This window comes from Ranitomeya imitator, chromosome 10 (genome assembly GCF_032444005.1).
Source record: "Ranitomeya imitator isolate aRanImi1 chromosome 10, aRanImi1.pri, whole genome shotgun sequence".
Lineage (NCBI taxonomy): Eukaryota > Metazoa > Chordata > Amphibia > Anura > Dendrobatidae > Ranitomeya > Ranitomeya imitator.
Genome location: NC_091291.1, coordinates 15,624,452 through 15,651,822, shown reverse-complemented (window position 1 = coordinate 15,651,822; position 27,371 = coordinate 15,624,452).

Here is a 27,371-nt window from a genome sequence, read left to right as displayed (position 1 = left end):
GAAATCTGCGCGTGGCTCCCATGCTCCGCACTCAATAAATCAAAATGTTTTGAAAATGTTGTTTCCATTTTTTCTTCATTTGCAGATCAGTAAGGCGTCCATCCTGTGACTTCCATCATTCCATGACTTTTCCTTCTTAGTGTTGCAATTTCCATGTTGAGGAGGGTATATAGTACATTATATACCAATAATAGACATATAATGGAGCGGACACTAATTTCCAGACACACGTCAGTAGCTGCACACAGCGGTGCGGCAGACAGCGGCATGTAAGGAGCGCTGCCCTTTACCTTTATCAGATATTCCATTGCTGCACGCACAATTAGATTTTAAATGATCTCCTGGTAAGTGGAAAATAACAGTGGGCGGTGGCCGGAGCGCGGAACAGGCTCTATTTATAGGGATTTTTTTTTCCCATTATCAGCGAGTAATTTTATTAATTTTGACATTTTTTTTATTTCCCTTACGTTGGAAGGTCCAGTTTTGGAACTCATGTGATTTTAAAACATATTACCGCTCCTGTAAATGTTATCACTGGGGTAAAAAAAAAACCTTTCTAAAACATATATTATACTGGCAACACCTTAAACTGATTCTCCGGACATCAAAATAAAGCTAAGGCAAAAATGTAATTCTAAATAAATTCCTGAATAAATTTAAATAGCAAATCATGCTCTTTTTTTTTTCTAGGGAAAGATTAAATATGGTACATTAAAATGGCCACTGTCTTGTTACACTGACAGAATCCTGTTTTATAGCATTAACAGGATGGATGAGCATGTGCAGAAGAAGCTTTGCCCTGCCTTAAGGTATAGGAATATATTATCCCAGCATATATATTATATATATATATATTATCCCAGCATATATTCTGAGGTAAGAAGAGGCTGCTCACACTGCTGTCCTTCCTGACAGATCTTATACTGGAGATACCAGGTGGTTAGGTAAGAAGAGGCTGCTCATACTGGTGTCCACCCTGTGTGATCTTATACTGGAGATACCAGGGGATTCAGAGGTAAGAAGAGGCTGCTCACACTGATGTCCACCCTGTCTGATCTTATACTGGAGATACCAGGGGGTTTGGAGGTAAGAAGAGGCTGCTCACACTGCCGTCCACCCTGTCTGATCTTATACTGGAGATACCAGGGGATTCGGAGGTAAGAAGAGGCTGCTCACACTGCTGTCCACCCTGTCTGATCTTATACTGGAGATACCAGGGGGTTCGGAGGCAAGAAGAGACTGCTCACACTGCTGTCCACCGTGTCTGATCTTATACTGGAGATACCAGGGGGTTCGGAGGTAAGAAGAGGCTGCTCACACTACTGTCCACCCTGTCTGATCTTATACTGGAGATGCCAGGGGGTTCGGAGGTAAGAAGAGGCTGCTCATACTGCTGTTCACCCTGTCTGATCTTATACTGGAGATACCAGGGGGTTCGGAGGTAAGAAGAGGCTGCTCACACTGCTGTTCACCCTGTCTATATTATTTAGTGCTGAATATACCAGGAGTGCTGAGGTAAGAAGAAGCTGCTCACACTGCTGTCCACCCTGTCTGATCTTATACTGGAGATACCAGGGGATTTGGAGGTAAGAAGAGGCTGCTCACACTGATGTCCACTGTCATGATATGTACTTTTGCCCTGTCCTGTATTTGAATAATATGCCATTTGATGTATGTAACTGTTCTCTGGTTTCTATTAGCTGTAATTTATGTATTTTCTTGTGCTGGGTTATGTACTTTTGCCCTGTCCTGTATTTGAATAATATGCCATTTGATGTATGCAACTGTTCTCTGGTTTCTATTAGCTGTAATTTATGTATTTTCTTGTGCTGGGAGATCACCTGTAACAATATGTCTCCTTCCCCCAATACTTGCAGCCCTCAGCTCTAATGTAATTAAGCTTTTTCAACATCACTAGTGGAGGAACAGCCATTCTTCCTCACAGCAGGTGGCTAATCATATGTACATACTAGGTAGACTAAGCGGAGCCGACCAGTCTAGGATCTTCTGGTGGACCCAACCATTGAATAGAAGGTGTGACCCCTACCCCCCTTCATGGGCGGATCCCAGGAGCTCAGACAATCCATTCTTATTTTGAGATCAGATGTGAGTTGATCCTTGAAGGAGAAGGAGTGGGGATTCTTAGCTGAGGCAAGACCCCATGTCCATCTGTGACTGCGGAAGCGAACGGGGCGAGACTTCAGCTGAGGACATATCTCGTCGTTCGTGGGATTGTTTTGGGATCGCTTGGACTCGTGTGGACTATTGCTTTGTTAGCTGGCACAAGGATTATCGGGAGGTGCCCCCGAATCTGTTCCGTTGGACTAATTGTGGACTCTGTAGATCTACCTGCATGTGTTGTTCCAGCGTTCTTGATAATAAATCTGTAGAATCATCCCTCGGCCTGTTGTCCCTTCTTGCTCTGCCGTACACCCCGTCACATCCACCCTGTCTGATCTTATACTGGAGATACCAGGGGGTTCGGAGGCAAGAAGAGACTGCTCACACTGCTGTCCACCGTGTCTGATCTTATACTGGAGATACCAGGGGGTTCGGAGGTAAGAAGAGGCTGCTCACACTACTGTCCACCCTGTCTGATCTTATGCTGGGGATACCAGGGGGTTCGGAGGTAAGAAGAGGCTGCTCACACTGCTGTTCACCCTGTCTGATCTTATACTGGAGATACCAGGGGGTTCGGAGGTAAGAAGAGGCTGCTCACACTGCTGTTCACCCTGTCTATATTATTTAGTGCTGAAGATACCAGGAGTGCTGAGGTAAGAAGAGGCTGCTCACACTGCTGTTCACCCTGTCTGATCTTATACTGGAGATAACTGGGGGTTTGGAGACAAGAAGAGGCTGCTCACACTGCTGTCCACCCTGTCTGATCTTATACTGGAGATACCAGGGGGTTCGGAGGTAAGAAGAGGCTGCTCACACTACTGTCCACCCTGTCTGATCTTATGCTGGGGATACCAGGGGGTTCGGAGGTAAGAAGAGGCTGCTCACACTGCTGTTCACCCTGTCTGATCTTATACTGGAGATACCAGGGGGTTCGGAGGTAAGAAGAGGCTGCTCACACTGCTGTTCACCCTGTCTATATTATTTAGTGCTGAAGATACCAGGAGTGCTGAGGTAAGAAGAGGCTGCTCACACTGCTGTTCACCCTGTCTGATCTTATACTGGAGATAACTGGGGGTTTGGAGACAAGAAGAGGCTGCTCACACTGCTGTCCACCCTGTCTGATCTTATTCTGGAGATACCAGGGGGTTCGGAGGTAAGTAGAGGCTGCTCACCCTTCTGTCCACCCTGTCTGATCTTACATTGAAGATACCAGGGGGTTCGGAGGCAAGAAGAGGCTGCTCACACTGCTGTCCACCCTGTCTACCTGGTCTAATACTGTTGATTCTAGGAGTGCTGAGGTAGGAAGATTCTGCTCACACTGCTGTCCACCCTATCTACCTGATCTAATGCTGGAGATACTAGGAGTGCTGAGGTAAGAAGAGGCTGCTCGTAGCGCTCTCCATTCTTTATATATGAACTAATACTAGAGATATCAGGGTGCTGAGATAAGAAGAGGCTGCTCACACTGCTGTCCACCCTATCTACCTGATCTAATACTGTTGATTCTAGGAGTGTTGAGGTAGGAAAATTCTGCTCACACTGCTGTCCACCCTATCTACCTGATCTAATGCTGGAGATATTAGGAGTGCTGAGGTAAGAAGAGGCTGCTCGTAGCGCTCTCCATTCTTTATGTATGAACTAATACTAGAGATATCAGGGTGCTGAGATAAGAAGAGGCTGCTCACACTGTTGTCCACCCTGTCTACCTGATCTAATACTGGAGATACCAGGGGTTACTGATGTAAGAAGAGGCTGCTCCTAGTGCTCTCCATTCTGTCTATATGAACTAATACTGGAGATTATCAGGGTGCTGTGGTGAGAAGCGGCTACTCACACTGCTGTCCACCGTGTTTAAATTATCTAGTGCTGAATATACCAGGAGTGCTGAGGTAAGAAGAGGCTGCTCACACTGCTGTCCACCCTGTCTGATCTTATACTGGAGATACCAGGGGGTTTCGGAGGTACGAAGAGGCTGCTCAGGTAAGAAGAGGCTGCTCACACTGCTGTTCACCCTGTCTATATTATATAGTGCTGAATATACCAGGAGTGCTGAGGTAAGAAGAGGCTGCTCACACTGCTGTCCACCCTGTCTGATCTTATACTGGAGATACCAGGGGGTTTTGAGGCAAGAAGAGGCTGCTCACACTGCTGTCCACCCTGTCTACCTTATTTAATACTGGAGATTCTAGACTTGCTGAAGTAAGAAGAGGCTGCTGATACTGCTGTCCACCCTGTCTGATCTTATACTGGAGATACCAGGGGTTTCGGAGGTACGAAGAGGCTGCTCAGGTAAGAAGAGGCTGCTCACACTGCTATTCACCCTGTCTATATTATATAGTGCTGAATATACCAGGAGTGCTGAGGTAAGAAGAGGCTGCTCACACTGCTGTCCACCCTGTCTGATCTTACACTGAAGATACCAGGGGGTTCAGAGGCAAGAAGAGGCTGCTCACACTGCTGTCCACCTTGTCTACCTTATTTAATACTGGAGATTCTAGGATTTGTGAGGTAAGAAGAAGCTGCTCACACTGCTGTCCACCCTGTCTACATGATCTAATACTGGAGATACTAGGAGCACTGAGGTAAGAAGAGGCTGCTGACACTGCTGTCCACCCTGTCGGATCTTATACTGGAGATACCAGGGGGTTTGGAGGTAGGAAGAGGCTGCTCACACTGCTGTCCACCCTGTCTGATCTTATACTCGAGATACCAGGGGTTCGGAGGCAAGAAGAGGCTGCTCACACTGCTGTCCACCCTGTCTACCTGACCTAATACTCGAGATACTAGGAACCCTGAGGTAAGAAGAGGCTACTCACACTGCTGTCCACCCTGTCTGATCTTATACTGGAGATACCAGGGGGTTCTGAGGCAAGAAGAGGCTGCTCCCACTGCTGTCCACCCTGTCTATATTATCTAGTGCTAGATATACCAGGGGTGCTGAGGTAAGAAGAGTCTACTCACACTGCTGTCCAACCTGTTTTTCTCATGTAATACCAGAGAAACCATGGATGCTGGTATTATACTAACAAAATCTTGTGTTACCATGACACTGTTTATACTAATACATTATACATGTAAAATAAAGATGTAAAACAATAAGTGGGAACAAATGTAATAAAAATATAAGAAAATCAGAAACCAAATTACATATATTTTAAAATACATTTGCTTGTGCCTACATTGCATCAAAACAAGAACCCACACATAATAACCCGAAGAACTTAGTAAGCAGGTGTTTTTTTGCTGTGAAACTCGAACGGTATATAAAAACGAAAAAAATAAAATAAAAAGAAAATCAAAGAAATCTAAAGAAAGGTTAATTTCTCCACATCAATGGCGAAAACAAAATGAAAAGAAGGAGAAAAAAAATAAATACTGCTTTACGAAGGGGTTAATTTTGCCACCTCTCTTCCAGGCTTGCATTGAGCATGCTGCTGATTCCGCCGCTCAGTAAATCTGATTGAGAATTTTCGATGCTCGCTCATTAGCGGCTATATCCCTGAAATCCTCTCGCTTTCACAATTCAGTTTGTCACCCGGTAAATCCCGGCTGCTCGGTGCGGCTGAGCATCTTAGCAGGCAGACGACACATCCTTATGTATGAATGTGATTTTCGCATGCTGCAGCGTTATCGTCGGCGGCCTCAGATACGGATACTCCCCGCGGACGCGCGCACTTTGCATTGCTTTTCTTGTGTTTATTCTGCAGCTTATGCACCGTTCCCCGTGTGCATTTCTTACATGATAACTTGCTCTGAGTCATTACTCTGTAGAAATCAGGATTTGCTGGCTGAATGTAGAGGAATTTTGGCCCAGAGCCCAGCCGTGGCAAGAACAAGGTCTGGATTAACCAACCAGCTGTGGGCAAGGGCATAACTACAACAGTAGCAGCTGCTAAGGGGCCCTGCAGCTGCGGGGGGCCCCAACTTCAATTTCAAAGTACAAAAGTATTTCCCATAAATTAACATTTTTTTTTCCCGAAAGCGGAAGTATTCATCCCCCTTGGCATTTTTTTGCGTTTTGCTACCTCGCAACCTGAAATTTCACCTATTTTTTTTTTTTTTAAGATTTTCATCAGTTCATGTAAAAAATATAAATACTTAATCAACATAAAAATCTCAGGTCAAGAGGTGTCGAAACAAAGAAGATAATGAAAATATATATTTATTAATTATTCATTCCCTAAGAAGAAGCAGAGCGAAACGCGCGTCGGGGTGAAGGGGCGCGGACCTTTTTTTGTGGTTGCCAGTCTAGGTAAAATGAACTCCTTCAAATTTTTGGCTTCTGTTAATAGACTACGCTTTATATCATTTTGAGCGGGAATGGTTATGAACTGCATTTAATTATTATCTTGGTTCATAGGCTTTATATGTTAAAATTGTGTTTGTTTCATAACAATAGCTATTTATTTAAATATATTGTTCTGCGTCTCTCTTTGGCATGAAGCGGCTCATTTTATATATTTTTCGTGTTTTTAATATGAATCATACATATATTTTTTTACAATCTCATTTGCTTGCACACTTTTTGACCTCAGATTTTTATCAATGGTCATTATGTATTTATGCTTCATGAAATGTTGCTCTCCTATCGGTTGGGGGTTTTCTGGACAGTTATGTAAAGAACACGCCTAAAACACGACAAAGTAACTGAAAACTTCAGTGTGCCTAACTATTCACCCCCCTAAAGTCAGTACTTTGTAGAGCCTCCTTTTGCAGCAATTACAGCTGTAAGTCACTTTTGTTAAGTACCTACTATGAGCTTTCCACATCTGGCCACTGGGAATTTTGCCCATTTCTCAAGGGCAAACTGCTCCAGCTCCTTCAAGTTAGATGGTTCCCTCTGATGAAGTCTGACCACAGATTCTCAATTGGATTAAGGTCTGGGCTGTGATGAGACCAGTCCAAAATATTTACATGTTTCCCCTTAAAACACTTGAGTGTTGCTTTAGCAGTATACTTTGGGTCATTGTCTTGTTGGAAGGTGAACCTCCATCCAAGTCTCAAATCACTGACACACAGGTTTTGCTGAAGAATATCCATGCATTTCATATCATTCATCTGCCCCTTGACTCAGACCAATTTCTCTGTCCCTGCTGCCGAAAAACATCCCCACGGCATGATGCTGTCTCCACCATGTTTCACTGTGGGTATGGTGTTCTTGGGGTGATGAGATGTGTTGATTTGGTGCCAGAAATAGCGTTTATCGTGGTGGCCAAAAATAAAAGTTTTGGTCTCATCTGACCGCAGCACCTTCCTCCATACATTTTGGGAGTCTTTCACATGTCTTTTGGCAAACTCAAAACGAGCCTTACAATTTTTTAGTGTAAATATAGGCTTTTTTCTGCTCACACTTCAACCTCTATGGAGTGTACAGCTTATTGTAGTCATATGGCCAGATACTCCAGTCTCTGCTAGGAAACTCTGCAGCTCCTTCAGGGTTACCTTTGCTCTCTGTGCTGCCTCTCTCATTAATACCCTCCTTGCCCAGGCTGTGCTGAGAATTTTGATGGGGGGCCCTCTCTTGGCAGGTTTGTTGTGTACCATTTAATGGTGCTCCGGAGATCGTCAGAAATTGGGATTTTTTTTTGTTATAACCCAACCCTGACTTGTGCGTCTCAACAACATTGTCCATGACTTGATGGGAAATCCCCTTTGTCCTCATGGTGTTTGGTTAGTGGTGCCTATTGCTTAATGGTGTTGCAGCCTCAGGGGCCTTTCAGAAAAGGTAAAGTGTATATACTGCCCAGCGTGTGACACATAGATTGCACACAGGTGGACGTCCTTTCACTAAGCATCTGACTTATGAAGTGATTTGCTTGCACCAGAATTTGTTAGGGGCTTCATAGCAAAAGGGGTAAATACATATGCACATGCCGGTTTTTAGTTATTTGATCCCATAAATTTAATTTATACCTATATTTTTCTCTCTTCACTTCACCAACTTAGACTATTGCTGATGCATAACAAATTAATTTTATTGGATTTTTTTAAACACAGGTTGTAATGTAGCAAAATAGATAAAAGCCAAATGGGTGAATACAGGGGTGGATTAAGGGTAGCCAGGGCCCCGGGCTGTTCACACACTGTGGGCCCCCCCGGTCATGTGACGGGGGTCATGTGACGGGGGTCATGTGACGGGGGTCATGTGACGGGGGTCATGTGACGGGGGTCATGTGACGGGGGTCATGATATACCCGAACCAGATTATACCAGAAAAATGGCCGGGCCCTACTCTACTGTAACCTATTAAATATTTGTTAAAATCTGCAATACAATTTAGGTATATCTTGACCAATAATATCACATACAAGGAACAAATACAACCGCACCGTGACCAGACCACAAATTACAACCACAGTGATCGAATAATATCACATACAAGGAACAAATACCACCGCACCATGTCAAGACCACATATTACCACTTGGTGACCAAATAGCACATACAAGGGACAAATACCACAACACCATTTCCAGACCACATATTACCACCACATAGTGACTGAATACTACAATACTGATCAGTAATAAAAAAAACAACACAATACTATCACCATAAGTGCCAGTATTCACAGGAGATCTGTACTTAGTATGCAGTGTCTGTGTAGAGGTAATACTGAGATCACTGGTGACATTATACACAGGACCTCTATATAGTATACAGTGTATAGTGTCAGTGTATAGGTAACACTGACTCACCAGTGACGTCTCTAGGTGAAGTCCTTCATCTTTCATCCAGCACAGACCGCCATCATTCCTTCCAGCCAGGACTCGTTTCTGCAGGAAATAACACAGTTATCTCGAGCTCCACTTGCAGAACACATTACTTAATTTTTCACAACTTCTACATTACACCACATGAAGAAGAAAAGGCGATATAGTGTCACTCTGCATAATAACAGGACCGCCCCCCCATTTAAAACAGTATACTCAAAAAATAAAATAAATACATCACTGCAGTAACAATATCCCTTAATTAGCCCCTATGGTAATAATATTCCCCACCCTGGCTCCGTTTATCTCATTCCTGGCTCCAGCCATATGTTCTCCCATCCTGCACTCATGAGTATCCATTCTACCCCATATGATCTCCACATCCTGCCCCATCTGTCTCCATCGTATCCATCCTGCCCCATGATCCAATCCTGCCCCATGTCTCCAATCATGCCCCGTGCCTACATTCTGCCCATGCCTCCAGTCCTGCCCCCAGTGTGTCCAGCAATCTGGCCCAGTGTCTCCAGCATTGCCCCAGTGTGTCCAGCAATCATCTGCCCCAGTGTATCCAGCATTGCCCCAGTGTGTCCAGCAATCATCTGCCCCAGTGTCTCCAGCAATCATCTGCCCCAGTGTCTCCAGCAATCATCTGCCCCAGTGTGTCCTCCAGCAATCTGCCCCCAGTGTGTCCTCCAGCAATCTGCCCCCAGTGTGTCCTCCAGCAATCTGCCCCCAGTGTGTCCTCCAGCAATCTGCCCCCAGTGTGTCCTCCAGCAATCTGCCCCCAGTGTGTCCTCCAGCAATCTGCCCCACTGTCTCCAGCATTGCCCCACTGTCTCCAGCAATCTGCCCCCAGTGTGTCCTCCAGCAATCTGCCCCAATGTCTCCAGCATTGCCCCACTGTCTCCAGCAATCTGCCCCACTGTCTCCAGCAATCCGCCCCACTGTCTCCAGCAATCTGCCCCACTGTCTCCAGCAATCTGCCCCCAGTGTGTCCTCCAGCAATCTGCCCCCAGTGTCCGTCCTCCAGCCATCTGCCCCCAGTGTCCGTCCTCCAGCCATCTGCCCCCAGTGTCCGTCCTTCAGCCATCTGCCCCCAGTGTCCGTCCTCCAGCCATCTGCCCCCAGTGTCCGTCCTCCAGCCATCTGCCCCCAGTGTGCGTCCTCCAGCCATCTGCCCCCAGTGTGCGTCCTCCAGCCATCTGCCCTCAGTGTCCGTCCTCCAGCCATCTGCCCTCAGTGTCCGTCCTCCAGCCATCTGCCCTCAGTGTCCGTCCTCCAGCCATCTGCCCCCAGTGTGCGTCCTCCAGCCATCTGCCCCCAGTGTGCGTCCTCCAGCCATCTGCCCTCAGTTTCCGTCCTCCAGCCATCTGCCCTCAGTGTCCGTCCTCCAGCCATCTGCCCTCAGTGTCCGTTCTCCAGCCATCTGCCCTCAGTGTCCGTCCTCCAGCCATCTGCCCCCAGTGTCCGTCCTCCAGCCATCTGCCCCCAGTGTCCGTCCTCCAGCCATCTGCCCCCAGTGTCTGTCCTCCAGCCATCTGCCCTCAGTGTCCGTCCTCCAGCCATCTGCCCTCAGTGTCCGTCCTCCAGCCATCTGCCCCCAGTGTGCGTCCTCCAGCCATCTGCCCCCAGTGTGCGTCCTCCAGCCATCTGCCCTCAGTGTCCGTCCTCCAGCCATCTGCCCTCAGTGTCCGTCCTCCAGCCATCTGCCCTCAGTGTCCGTCCTCCAGCCATCTGCCCTCAGTGTGTGTCCGCCGTTATAAAAAAAAAAAAAAAACTCCTCACCTGTCCTCGCTCCAGCGCCGCGGTGAGCTCCCTCCAACAGAGCACACTCGCCGGCGACTGACAATGACGTCAGACGCCGGCGACGTGTGCGCGCGGCCGACATCAGCCGCCAGCCTCCAATTGGCTGGCGGCTGGTGTTAACTATTGACGTGCGGGCGCGCGCCCGCACGTCAATAGGAAACCGCCGCAGCGCCGGAAGGGGCCCGGTGAGCAGATGAGAAGGGGCCCGATGCGGGCCCCCTCTCTCTGCCCACCGGTTACGGCAGGAGCACATAAATGCCGGCGACGGCATTCACAGATGATTAGCAGAGGGTCGATCTCTGCGGTAGCCCAGGGCCCCCCCAGACCACAGGGCCCTGGGCTACCGCCCATATTGACCCTCTGATAATCCGCCCCTGGGTGAATACTTTCACAATCCACTGTATATATAGCATTCTTCATCTCGCCTATGTGATTTGTCTCCTATGTGATATACATACAGCAGTTTTGGCGTCTCCTAGGTGATGTATATACATCAGTCTCAGTGTCTCCTATGTAATGTATATACAGCAATCTCGGTGTCTCCTATGTGATGTATATACAGTTGTCTTGGTGTCTCCTATGTGATGTATATACAGCAGTCTTGGTGTCCTCTATGTGATGTATACACTGCATTCTCAGTGTCCCCTATTTGATGTATATAGAGCAGTTTTGGTGTTTCCTATGTGATGTATATACAGCAGTTTTGGTGTCCCCTATGTGATGTATACAAACCAGTCTCAGAGTCTTCTATGTGATGTATATACAGCAGTCTCGGTGTCCCCTATGTGATGTATATACAGCAGTCTCGGTGTCTCCTGTTGTGAGTTCTGTTTTTGGGCTCCCTCTGGTGGTTACTGATGGTACTGGGTGACTTGTCTTTCCTGGGTTTCTGGGTTCCACCTGTTCCATCAGCCTATGGGAGTTTCCTATTTAACCTGGCTTTGCTGGCATTTCCTCGCCGGTTATCAATGTATCCAGTGTGTCTTGTTACCTCTGCTCCCTGCTCCTAGAACCTTCTGGTCAAGCTAAGTTTGGATTTTCCTGTTTTGCTTTATTTGGTTTTTAGTCCAGCCTGCAGATATGTGATTCTTGCTGCTGGTTGCTCTAGTGGGCTGAAATTGCTCCTCATGTACCATGAGTTGGCACATGAGTTCAAGTAATTTCAGGATGGTTTTTTGAAGGGTTTTTCGCTGACCGCACAGTTCACTTTTGTATCCTCTGCTATCTAGCTTTAGCGGGCCTCATTTTGCTGAAACTGTTTTCATACTGCGTATGTGCTTTCCTCTCATTTCACCGTCATTATATGTGGGGGGCTGCTATTTCTGTGGGGGATTTCTCTGGAGGCAAGAGAGGTCTGTGTTTCTTCTAATAGGGGAAGTTAGATCTTCGGCTGGAGCGAGACGTCTAGGATCATCGTAGGCACATTCCCCGGCTACTTTTATTTGTGTGTTAGGTTCAGGGTCGCGGTCAGCTCAGGTTCCATCGCCCTAGAGCTTGTTTGTATCTGTGCTTGTCCTTTAGTGATCCCCTGCCATTGGGATCATGACAGTATAACCGGCCCACAAAGTGTTAATTGTATTGGCTGAAGTAGGAGGATAAGTAGTCTGAGGAAGTTTTTTTTTTTTTTTTTTTCCTCTTTCTCTTTCCCTCAGAGTTTGCTGCCTAGCCTTATTGCAGCCTGGCTACTTCCTCCTCCTCTTAATCTTTGAATGGCTCTGATCCCAGCTGTTTATCATGGACGTCCCGAGTTTGGCTTCCAGCCTGAATAATCTTGCCACTAAGGTTCAAAATATACAGGATTTTGTTGTACATGCTCCTATGTCTGAACCTAGAATTCCTGTCCCAGAGTTTTTTTCTGGAGATAGATCTCGTTTTCTGAATTTTAGGAACAATTGCAAGTTGTTTCTTTCTTTGAAATCTCGCTCCTCTGGAGACCCTGCTCAGCAAGTCAAGATAATTATATCTTTCCTGCGGGGTGACCCTCAGGATTGGGCATTTGCATTGGCACCAGGGGACCCTGCGTTGCTTAATGCGGATGCGTTTTTTCTGGCATTGGGTTTGCTCTATGAGGAACCTAACCAAGAGATTCAGGCTGAAAAAGCTTTGTTGGCCCTCTCTCAGGGGCAAGATGAAGCAGAAATTTATTGTCAAAAATTTCGGAAGTGGTCGGTGCTTACTCAGTGGAATGAGTGCGCTCTGGCTGCAAAGTTCAGAGATGGCCTTTCTGAGGCCATTAAAGATGTTATGGTGGGGTTCCCTGCGCCTGCTGGTCTGAATGAGTCTATGACTATGGCTGTTCAGATTGATCGGCGTTTACGGGAGCGCAAACCTGTGCATCATTTGGCGGTGTCGTCTGAACCGTCACCTGAGATAATGCAATGTGATAGAATTCAGTCCAGAAGTGAACGGCAAAAGTATAGGCGGAAAAAAGGGTTGTGCTTTTATTGTGGTGATTCAGCTCATGTTATATCAGCATGCTCTAAACGCACAAAAAAGGTTGATAAGTCTGTTGCCATTAGTACTTTACAGTCTAAGTTCATTCTGTCTGTGACTCTGATTTGCTCATTATCATCCATTTCCGTCGATGCCTATGTGGATTCAGGCGCTGCCCTGAGTCTTATGGATTGGTCATTTGCCAATCGCTGTGGGTTTAGTCTGGAGCCTCTGGAAGTCCCTATTCCTTTGAAGGGAATTGACTCTACACCTTTGGCTATGAATAAACCTCAGTACTGGACACAAGTGACCATGCGTATGACTCCCGTTCATCAGGAGGTGATTCGCTTCCTGGTACTGTGTAATTTGCATGATGTTCTAGTACTTGGTCTGCCATGGTTACAAACTCATAATCCAGTCCTTGACTGGAAATCAATGTCTGTGTTAAGCTGGGGTTGTCAGGGGGTTCATGATGATGCACCTCCGATTTCTATCGCTTCATCTACTCCTTCTGAGATTCCTGTGTTTTTGTCTGACTATCGGGATGTTTTTGAGGAGCCTAAGCTCAGTTCGCTTCCTCCTCACAGGGATTGCGATTGTGCTATAAATTTAATTCCAGGCAGTAAATTTCCTAAAGGTCGTTTGTTCAATCTGTCTGTGGCAGAGCATACTGCTATGCGGGATTATGTTAAGGAGTCCTTGGAAAAGGGACATATCCGTCCATCTTTGTCCCCTTTGGGAGCAGGTTTTTTTTTCGTGGCCAAAAAAGATGGTTCCTTGAGGCCTTGTATAGATTATCGTCTTTTGAATAAGATTACCGTAAAATATCAGTATCCTTTGCCATTGTTGACTGATTTGTTTGCTCACATTAAGGGGGCTAAATAGTTCACTAAGATTGATCTTCGGGGTGCGTATAATCTTATACGAATAAAGCAAGGTGATGAGTGGAAAACCGCATTTAATACGCCTGAGGGCCATTTTGAGTATTTGGTAATGCCTTTTGGACTTTCTAATGCTCCTTCAGTCTTCCAGTCCTTTATGCACGATATTTTCCGTGAATATCTGGATAAATTTATGATTGTGTATTTGGATGATATTTTGGTTTTTTCTGATGACTGGGAGTCTCATGTTCAGCAGGTCAGGAAGGTGTTTCAGGTCCTGCGGGCCAATTCCTTGTTTGTAAAAGGCTCAAAGTGTCTCTTTGGAGTCCAGAAGATTTCTTTCTTGGGGTATATTTTTTCCCCTTCTACTATTGAGATGGATCCCGTCAAGGTTCAGGCTATTTGTGACTGGACGCAGCCTACATCTCTTAAGAGTCTACAGAAGTTCTTGGGCTTTGCTAATTTCTATCGTCGTTTTATAACTAATTTTTCTAGTGTTGTTAAGCCTTTGACGGATTTGACTAAGAAGGGTGCTGATGTTGCTAATTGGTCTCCTGCGGCTGTGGAGGCCTTTCAGGAACTTAAGCGCCGGTTTTCTTCTGCTCCTGTGTTGCGTCAGCCAGATGTTTCGCTCCCTTTTCAGGTTGAGGTTGATGCTTCCGAGATTGGAGCGGGGGCGGTTTTGTCACAGAGAAGCTCCGATGGCTCAGTGATGAAGCCATGCGCGTTTTTTTCTAGAAAGTTTTCGCCGGCTGAGCGGAATTATGATGTTGGTAATCGGGAACTTTTGGCCATGAAGTGGGCATTTGAGGAGTGGCGTCATTGGCTAGAGGGTGCTAGACATCGTGTGGTGGTCTTGACTGATCACAAAAATTTGATTTACCTTGAGTCTGCCAGGCGTCTGAATCCTAGACAGGCTCGTTGGTCACTGTTTTTCTCTCGTTTCAATTTTGTGGTTTCATACCTGCCAGGTTCAAAGAATGTGAAGGCGGATGCTCTTTCTAGGAGTTTTGTGCCTGACTCCCTTGGAAATTCTGAGCCCTCTGGTATCCTTAGGGATGGGGTGATTTTGTCTGCTGTCTCCCCAGACTTGCGACGTGCTTTGCAGGAGTTTCAGGCGGGTAAACCTGATCGTTGTCCGCCTGAGAGACTGTTTGTTCCGGATAATTGGACCAGTAGAGTCATCTCCGAGGTCCATTCTTCTGCGTTGGCAGGTCATCCTGGAATATTTGGTACTAGAGACTTGGTGGCCAGGTCTTTTTGGTGGCCTTCCTTGTCGAGGGATGTGCGTTCTTTTGTGCAGTCTTGTGAGGTTTGTGCTCGGGCTAAGCCTTGCTGTTCTCGGGCCAGTGGATTGTTGTCACCTTTGCCTATCCCGAAGAGGCCTTGGACGCACATTTCCATGGACTTTATTTCGGATCTCCCTGTCTCTCAAAAAATGTCCGTCATCTGGGTTGTGTGTGATCGCTTTTCTAAAATGGTTCATCTGGTACCCTTGCCTAAGTTGCCTTTCTCCTCTGAGTTGGTCCCTCTGTTTTTTCAGAATGTGGTTCGTTTGCATGGGATTCCTGAGAACATCGTTTCTGACAGGGGATCCCAGTTTGTGTCTAGATTTTGGCGGACGTTCTGTGCTAAGATGGGCATTGATTTGTCCTTTTCGTCTGCATTCCATCCTCAGACGAATGGCCAGACTGAACGAACTAATCAGACCTTGGAAACTTATTTAAGGTGTTTTGTTTCTGCTGATCAGGATGACTGGGTTACCTTTTTGCCGCTGGCCGAGTTTGCCCTTAATAATCGGGCTAGTTCTGCTACCTTGGTTTCTCCTTTCTTTTGTAATTCGGGGTTTCATCCTCGTTTTTCCTCTGGTCAGGTGGAACCTTCTGATTGTCCTGGAGTGGACATGGTGGTGGATAGGTTGCATCGGATTTGGAGTCATGTGGTGGACAATTTGAAGTTGTCCCAGGAGAAGGCTCAGCAGTTTGCTAATCGCCGTCGCCGCGTGGGTCCTCGACTTCTTGTTGGTGACTTGGTGTGGTTGTCTTCTCGTTTTGTTCCTATGAAGGTCTCTTCTCCTAAGTTCAAGCCTCGGTTCATCGGTCCCTATAGGATCTTGGAGATTCTTAACCCTGTGTCGTTTCGTTTGGATCTCCCGGCATCGTTTGCTATTCATAATGTGTTCCATCGGTCGTTGTTGCGGAAGTATGAGGTACCTGTTGTTCCTTCGCTTGAGCCTCCTGCTCCAGTGCTGGTGGAGGGAGAATTGGAGTATGTTGTGGAGAAGATCTTGGATTCTCGTGTTTCCAGACGGAAACTCCAGTATTTGGTCAAGTGGAAGGGTTATGGTCAGGAGGATAATTCTTGGGTGGTTGCCTCGGATGTTCATGCTGATGATTTGGTTCGCGCTTTTCATAGGGCTCATCCTGGTCGCCCTGGTGGTTCTCGTGAGGGTTCGGTGACCCCTCCTCAAGGGGGGGGTACTGTTCTGAGTTCTGTTTTTGGGCTCCCTCTGGTGGTTACTGATGGTACTGGGTGACTTGTCTTTCCTGGGTTTCTGGGTTCCACCTGTTCCATCAGCATATGGGAGTTTCCTATTTAACCTGGCTTTGCTGGCATTTCCTCGCCGGTTATCAATGTATCCAGTGTGTCTTGTTACCTCTGCTCCCTGCTCCTAGAACCTTCTGGTCAAGCTAAGTTTGGATTTTCCTGTTTTGCTTTATTTGGTTTTTAGTCCAGCCTGCAGATATGTGATTCTTGCTGCTGGTTGCTCTAGTGGGCTGAAATTGCTCCTCATGTACCATGAGTTGGCACATGAGTTCAAGTAATTTCAGGATGTTTTTTTGAAGGGTTTTTCGCTGACCGCGCAGTTCACTTTTGTATCCTCTGCTATCTAGCTTTAGCGGGCCTCATTTTGCTGAAACTGTTTTCATACTGCGTATGTGCTTTCCTCTCATTTCACCGTCATTATATGTGGGGGGCTGCTATTTCTGTGGGGGATTTCTCTGGAGGCAAGAGAGGTCTGTGTTTCTTCTAATAGGGGAAGTTAGATCTTCGGCTGGAGCGAGACGTCTAGGATCATCGTAGGCACGTTCCCCGGCTACTTTTATTTGTGTGTTAGGTTCAGGGTCGCGGTCAGCTCAGGTTCCATCGCCCTAGAGCTTGTTTGTATCTGTGCTTGTCCTTTAGTGATCCCCTGCCATTGGGATCATGACAGTCTCCTATGTGATGTATCTACATCAGTCTCGGTGTCTCTTCTGTGATATATAGACAACAGTCTCGGTGTCTTCTACGTGATGTATATACTGCCGGTTTGGTGTCCCCTATGTGATGTATATACAGCAGTCTCGGTGTCTCCTATGTGATGTATATACATCAGTCTCGGTGTCTCTTATGTAATGTATAGACAACAGTCTCAGTGTCTTCTATGTGACATATATACTGCCATTTTGGTATCTCCTATGTGATGTATATCACATAGACTCCAGAGACGCCCAGAGACTCCAGTTCAAAACCCTCACACTGACATACAAAGCCATCCACAACCTGTCTCCTCCATACATCTGTGACATGGTCTCCCGGTACCTACCTACACGCGACCTCCGATCCTCCCAAGATCTCCTTCTCTACTCCCCTCTCATCTCTTCTTCCCATAACCGCATCCAAGACTTCTCCCGTGCTTCCCCCATACTCTGGAACTCTCTACCCCAACACATCAGACTTGCGCCTACCATAGAAACCTTCAAAAAGAACCTGAAGACTCATCTCTTCCGACAAGCCTACAGCCTGCAGTGATCCTCAACCTACTGAACAGCCGTACAGCCAGCTCTTCCCTCTCCTAGTGTATCCTCACCCACCCCCTGCAGACTGTGAGCCCTCGCGGGCAGGGTCCTCCCTCCTTATGTACTCGTGTGCCTTGTTATCTGCTCATGTTTAATGTATTTGTCTATATTTGCCCCGTATTCACATGTAAAGCGCCATGGAATAAATGGCGCTATAAAAATGTATAATAATAATAATAAAAATAAATAATAATAATGTATATACTGCAGTTACCGTGTCTCCTATGTGATGTGTATATGCAGCAGTTTCAGTTCTCTCCTATGTGATATATGAACAGCAGTCTTGGTGTCTCCGATGTGATGTATATACTGCAGTTTTGGTGTTTCCTATGTGATATACAGTACAGACCAAAAGTTTGGACACACCTTCTCATTTAAAGATTTTTTTGTATTTTCATGACTATGAAAATTGTACATTCACACTGAAGGCATCAAAACTATGAATTAACATATGTGGAATTATATACTTAACAAAAAAGTGTGAAACAACTGAAATTATGTCTTATATTCTAGGTTCTTCAAAGTAGCCACCTTTTGCTTTGATGACTGCTTTGCACACTCTTGGCATTCTCTTCATGAGCTTCAAGAGGTAGTTACCGGGAATGGTCTTCCAACAATCTTGAAGGAGTTCCCAGCGATGCTTAGCACTTGTTGGCCCTTTTGCCTTCACTCTGCGGTCCAGCTCACCCCAAACCATCTCGATTGGGTTCAGGTCTGGTGACTTTGGAGGCCAGGTCATCTGGCGTATCACCCCATCACTCTCCTTCTTGGTCAGATAGCCCTTACACAGCCTGGAGGTGTGTTTGGGGTCATTGTCCTGTTGAAAAATAAATGATGGTCCAACTAAACGCAAACTGGTTTAGTTTTGGTGTCTCCTATGTGATGTATATACAGCAATCTCGGTGTCTCCTATGTGATGTATATTCAGCAGTCTCAGTGTCTCCTAGGTGATGTATATACAGCAGTTTTGGTGTCTTCTATGTGATGCATATACAGCAGTGTTGTCTCCTATGTGATGTATACGCAGCAATCTCAATAGCTCCTATGTGATGTACCTAAAGTAGGGTAATTTCCTAGCAGCTGATCTTGCAGAGCTTCTTTCTCACTGCTGCATTTACTGAATGTCCTTGAATGTCTAATGAAATTATAATTCTGGGCATTTTTTTCTTTTAGTATTCAGCATTTTTTTTCATTCCTCCTGGAAATGTCAGAATAAAATTTCAGTAGAGTTGTTAATATGGTGTATATTTTACACACACACACACACACACACACACACACACACACACACGCTTCATTTGAAGTACGAGTTTGAAATCCAAATGCCCTTTTTGAAGATCAATATTCTGTTCTACCAATTTTCCTTCTGTGCAAGTAACAAGGCAAAGTTTTAGGAGTTTGATGGTGAAGTAAGGATAAGTGAGTGTGGGGAGAGGACCTCGCAGAGCCCCCGATGGCACACAGAAAGCTCCTTGGCATTATTATGTTATTTCTATAGAGGGAGATCAGTGGCTGCCATGTGCACCCGCCGCCACTTATCTTGGTGGAAATGAAGGATGAGACTGATACTATTCCAGCTTGTCTTTTTAAAAATGAGAATTGATGGTGGCTATAGACAGACCCTCCACTCGTGCACTTGTACCCCTCTGTTGTTATCTTCACACGCACATGGTCTGAAGATAATGTGATCGTGAGTAACGTCTCTTTGGAGTTCCCATCACCAGACTCTTTGAAAAAACACAACAATCAGCCTCTCTCTGTATGGAGTGGCTGATAACAGAGAACAATGCAGAGCATATTTACAGATTTACTCCATTTGATTTTCACATGCAACAGTCCCCCTAGTGGCAACTGCAGGTAGCTATATATATATATATACATATATATATATATATATATATATATATATATATATATATATATATATTATAGAACCCCCTAGTGGAAGATGCAGGTACGCACTCTCTTTAGCTCTCCCTAGTGATAGCTGCAGGTAGCTATATATATATATATATTGAGAGTGCGTACCTGCAGTTGCCACTAGGGGGACTGTTGCATGTGAAAATTGTATTATATATATATATATATATATATACATATATATATACATATATATATATATATACATATATATATACATATATATATATTATATATATATATGTATATATATATATATATATATATATATATATATATATATATATATATATATATATATATATATATATATATATATATATTATAGAACCCCCTAGTGGAAGATGCAGGTAGCCATTTTTTATTTTACTTATGCTCCCTATAGAAGTGTATTTAGGCTAGTTTTATCATTTCGCTTCATGCTCACATGACTGATTTCGGAGCTCTGTGCAAAATAAATAAGTAATACTAGTGAGCCTGAACCCCAAGATCTTCCACTACCCTATGTATATATTTATTATATATGTATGTTTATATATTTATGTATGTGTATATATTTATTATGTATTTAAATGTACACTGCTCAAAAAAATAAAGGGAACACTGAAACAACAGAATCTAACTCCAAGTAAATCAAACTTCTGTGAATACAAACTGTCCACTTAGGAAGCAACACTGATTGACAATCAATGTCACATGATGTTGTGCAAATGGAATAGACAACAGATGGAAATTATTGGCAATTGTCAAGGCACCCTCAATAAAGGAGCGGTTCTGCAGGTGGGGACCACAGACCACATCTCCGTACCAATGCTTTCTGGCTGATGTTTTGTTCACTTTTGAATGTTGGTTGTGCTTTCACACTCGTGGTAGCATGAGACGGACTCTACAACCCACACAAGTGGCTCAGGGAGTGCAGCTCATCCAGGATGGAACATCAATGCAAGCTGTGGCAAGAAGGTTTGCTGTGTCTGTCAGCGTAGTGTCCAGAGGCTGGAGGCGCTACCAGGAGACAGGCCAGGACACCAGAAGACGTGGAGGGGGGAGTAGGAGGGCAACAACCCAGCTGCAGGACCGCTACCTCAGCCTTTGTGCACGGAGGAACAGGAGGAACACTGCCAGAACCCTGCAAAATGACCTCCAGCAGGCCACAAATGTGCATGTGTCTGCACAAACGATTAGAAACCGATTCCATGAGGATGGTCTGAGAGCCCGACGTCCACAGATACAGATGGGGGTTGTGCTCACAGCCCAACACCGTGCAGGACGCTTGGCATTTGCCACAGAACATCAGGATGGGCAAATTCGCCACTGGCACCCTGTGCTCTTCACAGATGAAAGCAGGTTCACACTGAGCACATGTGACAGATGTGACAGAGTCTGGAGACGCCGTGGAGAGCGATCTGCTGCCTGCAACATCCTTCAGCATGACCGGTTTGGCAGTGGGTCAGTAATAGTGTGGGGTGGCATTTCTTTAGAGGGCCGCACAGCCCTCCATGTGCTCGCCAGAGGTAGCCTGACTGCCATTAGGCACCGAGATGAGATCCTCAGACCCCTTGTGAGACCATATGCTGGTGCGGTTGGCCCTGGGTTCCTCCTAATGCAGGACAATGCCAGACCTCATGTGGCTGGAGTGTCAGCAGTTCCTGCAAGATGAAGGCATTGAAGCTATGAACTGGCCGCCCGTTCCCCAGACCCGAATCCTATTGAGCACATCTGGGACATCATGTCTCGCACCATCCACCAACGTCACGTTGCACCACAGACTGTCCAGGAGTTGGCGGATGCTTTAAGGCCCCTTCACATTAAGCGACGCTGCAGCGATACCGACAACGATCCGGATCGCTGCAGCGTCGCTGTTTGGTCGCTGGAGAGCTGTCACACAGACCGCTCTCCAGCGACCAACGATGCCGGTAACCAGGGTAAACATCGGGTAACTAAGCGCAGGGCCGCGCTTAGTAACCCGATGTTTACCCTGGTTACCATGCTAAAAGTAAAAAAAAACAAACACTAGATACTTACCTACCGCTGTCTGTCCTCCAGCGCTGCGCTCTGCTTCTCTGCACTCCTCCTGTACTGGCTGTGAGCCGGAAAGCAGAGCAGTGACGTCACCGCTCTGCTTTCCGGCTCACAGCCAGTACAGGAGGAGTGCAGAGCACAGCGCTGGAGGACAGACGGCTGTAGGTAAGTATCTAGTGTTTGGTTTTTTTTACTTTTAGCATGGTAACCAGGGTAAACATCGGGTTACTAAGCGCGGCCCTGCGCTTAGTTACCCGATGTTTACCCTGGTTACCAGTGAAGACATCGCTGGATCGGTGTCACACACGCCGATCCAGCGATGTCAGCAGGAGTCCAGCGACGAAATAAAGTTCTGGACTTTCTTCAGCGACCAACGATCTCCCAGCAGGGGCCTGATCGTTGGTCGCTGTCACACATAACGATTTCATTAACGATATCGTTGCTACGTCACAAATAGCAACGATATCGTTAACAATATCGTTATGTGTGAAGGTACCTTTAGTCCAGGTGTGGGAGGAGATCCCTCAGGAGACCATCCACCGCCTCATCAGGTGCATGCCCAGGCGTTGTAGGGAGATCATACAGGCACGTGGAGGCCACACACACTACTGAGCATCATTTCCTTGTCATGAGGCATTTCCACTGAAGTTGGATCAGCCTGTAATATGATTTTCCACTTTGATTTTGAGCATCGTTCCAACTCCAGACCTCCATTGGTTAATAAATTTGATTTCCATTGATGATTTTTGTGCGATTTCGTTGTCAGCACATTCAACTTTGTGCAGAACAAACAATGAGAATATTTCATTTATTCAGCTCTAGGGAGTATTATTTGAGTGTTCCCTTTATTTTTTTGAGCAGTGTATCTATTTATTATTTAAGTGTATATATTTGTTATGTGTTTATATTTATCATGTATTTATATGTTTAGATTTATTATATATGTATGTGTATATATTTATTAAGTATGTGTATACATTTATTATATAAACATACATACAGTACCGCGCAAAAGTTGTTACATGTGTACGATCTATATACATATCATGTATCAGTCGGGAATCGGACGCGTCTTCTTCCTGTGCATTCGCTCCTTGTCCGCCGTTCGCACTTGGAGAGTGTGCGTCCGCGGCTTCAGGGTACACATAGGTTACGATGATTTATTCTGCGCACAGTCCCCAGAGCCCCTCCGGAGGAAGACCCTAAGACGAGGGAGCGTGACACACAGAGGATACGTGACAGTGCTGTACAATGAGGTCTGGCAGGATGATATACACATATATAGTGGAGCCATTATGGGGGTCACGGCGTTGGGGGTCTGCCCAATAATCATTTATTTCCTTGCTTGTTCCTCCATCTGCCGGTCTCATCCTCTGCGGCCAGTCTCCGTTGCACGACTCCCTCCTTCCTCCGCTCGCTCCCCATTGATGCCGTTTCGCTCTTGTACGAGGAGAATATTGAAAAGGTTTTATCTGTATTCTGAACACGGAAGGAGGGAACGAGAGATGGGGGGAGCGAAAAGGAGAGGAAGAGAGTGATATACGGGAGGCTCGAGAGACGGATGATGGTGGGAGGCTTGTTAGACATCTCTCATATCATCGGACATCAGGTGTAGCAGAGATGAATTTGTCACTCGATTCGGGACGCGTTTTTTTTATGAGATTTATCTGCAGTCCTGTAGGACGAGCACAAAATCAGCTCTGCTGCATCAGATTGGACTGCAGGAAAGCGCACGCACCACGGCCATTCCTCCCGACTCACCCTACGCATGCACGCTCGGTGCGGCTGAGCATGCGCACATATCCATAGGAATGAACAGACCCGCTCATCTCCCACAGGAGCGCATAGATTTTCAGGATCTGTCCATTGCTTGACCCTGAGCTGGGCGATTTCCTGAGCGCGCACAAGCCGAAACGGAGACAGCCGGGAGATCGATTCCTGGCGGCTCCATAGGTCACCGCACTGGTTTAACCCTTCAAATGCACTTTTAATTATATTTATGCCAAGGGCCGGTGCTGGGATTCTTCACCATTTTCATCAAAACTGGTTGGAACATTTGAACTACAGTCGAGAAGATTATTGGTGCCTCGTACACTGGCTGCTATAATACCGGAGCGCGGGAAAATGTGTCCTCTGTACCGTAATATAGGGCCATTCTAATTAGGGTATAATAGTGCCCCCCATAGTGCTGACACCAGGCCTGCCGCCATACAAATGTGTAATAATGTTATTGAAGCAAGCATATTATATCTCATAGAGGTGGTACGATAAATGTACAGTACTAAATATGCAACAGGACATATAAGGTAGGGACCAGCTGACAAATATAAATACAAAAACAAAAAGCACAATCAGCCAAAAAAATCCCATGAAATAGAATTTTATTAATAAACTATAAAAGCCATATAGACAGGGTATAACAGTGTAAACAAGGGGATAGACACACAGCAAAAATGGCCATAGCACAAAAACGGGCACAACCCATACAGATCAACCCGCCTAGTATGTATCACCGGGACCTATAACAATAAAAACCCATCGCTATATGGAGATATATAAGGACAATACCATAGCATGGGGCGTGTAACTACATATATACATACCCAGTGTATACAGACAGAAGCGGGGACCTGCGGCTGGACCCGACCCCGACGCGCGTTTCAGAGCGCAAGCTCCTTCATCAGGGGTTAGGTATGGACAGCGCACTCAAATGTGCAGCCGCAAAGCTCAAATATCACCTGTGTATACCGTAATGTGATATAGCACCGTGTTATATAATACTGGATTTCATAGTGCCATATAGCGTGTACCGCAGTGCCATATACAGTAATGTCATAGTGCCATATAGCGTGTACCGTAGTGCCATATACAGTAATGTCATAGTGCCATATAGCGTGTACCGCAGTGCCATATACAGTAATGTCATAGTGCCATATAGCGTGTACCATAGTGCCATATACAGTAATGACAATATATTGCCCCTATATAGCACCAGCTACACTGCCATAAACAGAACTGTCTGTAGTAGGTGCAGCGGTTGTGGTCACATTGGGGCCTGGCGTCTGGGGATGCCCTTTTAGCCCAAATGAGAAGCCCAATATTGGATCACTGAGGGCCTCGTTGGAGACGTTCCAATAGAGAAAATGAGCCTTGAGCTTCTCCACTGCTCCCGTCCATCAAATTATAGAAGATACTTGTTTTGCGCCACGACCAGTTCCTTCTTTTGCGGCTTCTTGAGGTCTCCTTTTCGCGGCAGCAGTAATGTAGGGATCACCTCTGAGGCCCCGTTATCAGTGGAGCTTCTATGGATGGAACTCTGGTCTGTCTTTTGCAGATGGGCGTTTTTCCTTGAACCCGACACAATCGCTGTTTAGCCGCCATTTCCATGCACTCTTCACCTTCCAGTTCCCCCTTCTTGCACTGCCTGAAGACTGCGCTCCGGGGCTGGTTCCCTGAGAGACAATAGGACGGCGTGCTAACCTCCTGCAATAAACGCCATTTGTTCTTCATGAATAATATCTGCAGCTCAGACTCCTCGGCACACAGATTCCACATGAGCAGAGATTTTGTCTCTGCCTACTTAGGACTAATGCATATTTCACTAGTTCATGTCTCCGTACCGTCGCCGATTACCCATTAAATGTTTTCCTTGTGACGTTCTTGAATCGCTTGTATCGGAAAAGTGGTTTCACAGATTTCTCGAAAGCGACGAAAACTGTCTCTAAGGACCCCGATATTCTATAGGGTTGTGAATGCATGCGAGACCAGTATGAGAGGCAGTAACTTGATCAGTGAGCCTAAATCATTATGAGCTACGGAAATGGAAGTTTCTACTTTGATATGTCATATACTTAGATCACACTTTTAAGCAGTGGCACGACCAATTCTGATCAATCTTTCACCAAGGCCAGGACCTCATAATACTCCTGAGGTTGCACCCATAATGACTGTTCGCCCAACCTGTGCCGCAGTTGGTCTTTACGAGGTTGGCTTGCTCCGATAACCTCCTATGCTGCCATAATGTCACTTTGGGGTTGTACTCTCTGCACCTTTTCAGGCCTTCATGGCTGCCATAAGAAAATGGGGGATAGGGTTGTGTTCGCACCTTGGTCCTGGGACTAAGGTGGCCCATAAAGGTCCCTTTTGGCCAAATGAGAAGACCAAGACATGTGATAGTTGGGCCCTGTTTTCATTGGTGCTCATGAGCTTCAAGTTGCACCACTAAATTTGTTGACGTTCGACCATCCATGGCTGCAAGCATGCGACCTCGGCCAGGGTACCAGGTTTTTAAGACAAAATTTATATATGTTGGATGTGCAGATCTGAAGCAAGAGTCTTCATGAGCTCAGTCTGGGGTAAGTGGAAAGACTGTGACGCCCTGGGAAGAATGGAGTCAATGGAGACCAACTTTGTAGAGTGAGACCTAAGAGAGAGACGCCATAGGAACTATTATGGGGATCCAAAACGTAACTGCTTGATAATCGTAGTGGTCTTAAGGGGGACAGAGCTCCTCTACATTGCACTGTCCCAACTAAAGGAGGTCTACGTGCCTCTTGCCTTTATGCACCAGTACCTCTGTGGAGAACTATAAGTTGAGTTCACCAAGTATCTGTCCGACCATGCCATGTCCTATGTCAGTGGTCAGCCAATACACAGTCACTGTCTCATCCACGGCCACCATGGCCCACTGTCCCTTGGCCACGAACTCTCTTGCATCTGAGTAGTGTAGGCGTCCCTCTTTGGGGGACTCTATGGTATCGTTTGGGTACATCCTTGTCTGAAAAGAAAATAAGTTTACACAACCCTGTCCAAAAGTGGATGGATGTTCTTATCACACTTTGGCCATTTCCATTCTTGATGCCCTTTAATCCGGGGCACATCTGGAGTTTTAGCTTCTCATCAGCCATCGTTTGCATCTGACGGAGGTCCTCCATCACAGACAGAGATCTCAGCCTTTTATTGCACCAGGGTTTTATCTTGTTATAGACTCTTACATCTGTTGCATATATACTAATACTAAGCCCACTCTCTGGGACCGCTGACATTACCCTCCATTTATGCTTTTGGAATCAGAGAACAATATACATATATATTAGGTTTCAAGGACATCGGCAATAACAAATGATCAGCAGGACAGCTGGAAAACGTGCCGTCCTTTGGAAGGATGTTGCGGCACGTCGGGGAATATCTCGCATTGACCGTCGGGCAGAGCGATGGCAAAAGGAGAGTAAGGGTTAATTATTTCTTTACCCTTCTGTCCCAGCAGAACGAGATTGTATATCCAGGCAGAGCCTGCTCTAATTTCCGAATTCTTTGATTATATCAGGAAAGGAAGATTTCTTCAGAAGTGGTAAATTACAAGGTCTACTTGTGGCTGGAGATTTTAAAAGATAACGCTCGCTAAAATAAAATTGTATGTTTTAGGTTAAGGCTCCGTGGATACTTACGAGTCTAATCTCGGAACTCAATGGAAAAACGACCAACGATTGTGTTGGAGCCAACGCTCGCTTTACGGTCATCATCATATTTCAGTCACCTCTTCATCATGGACCTTGCGCTCGTCTACGAGAACTCTGGTTACAAGGGTTGCGCCAAGTTTGGTATGGCTAGAGAATAGCCTTCATTTGGTCTTCTGCGCT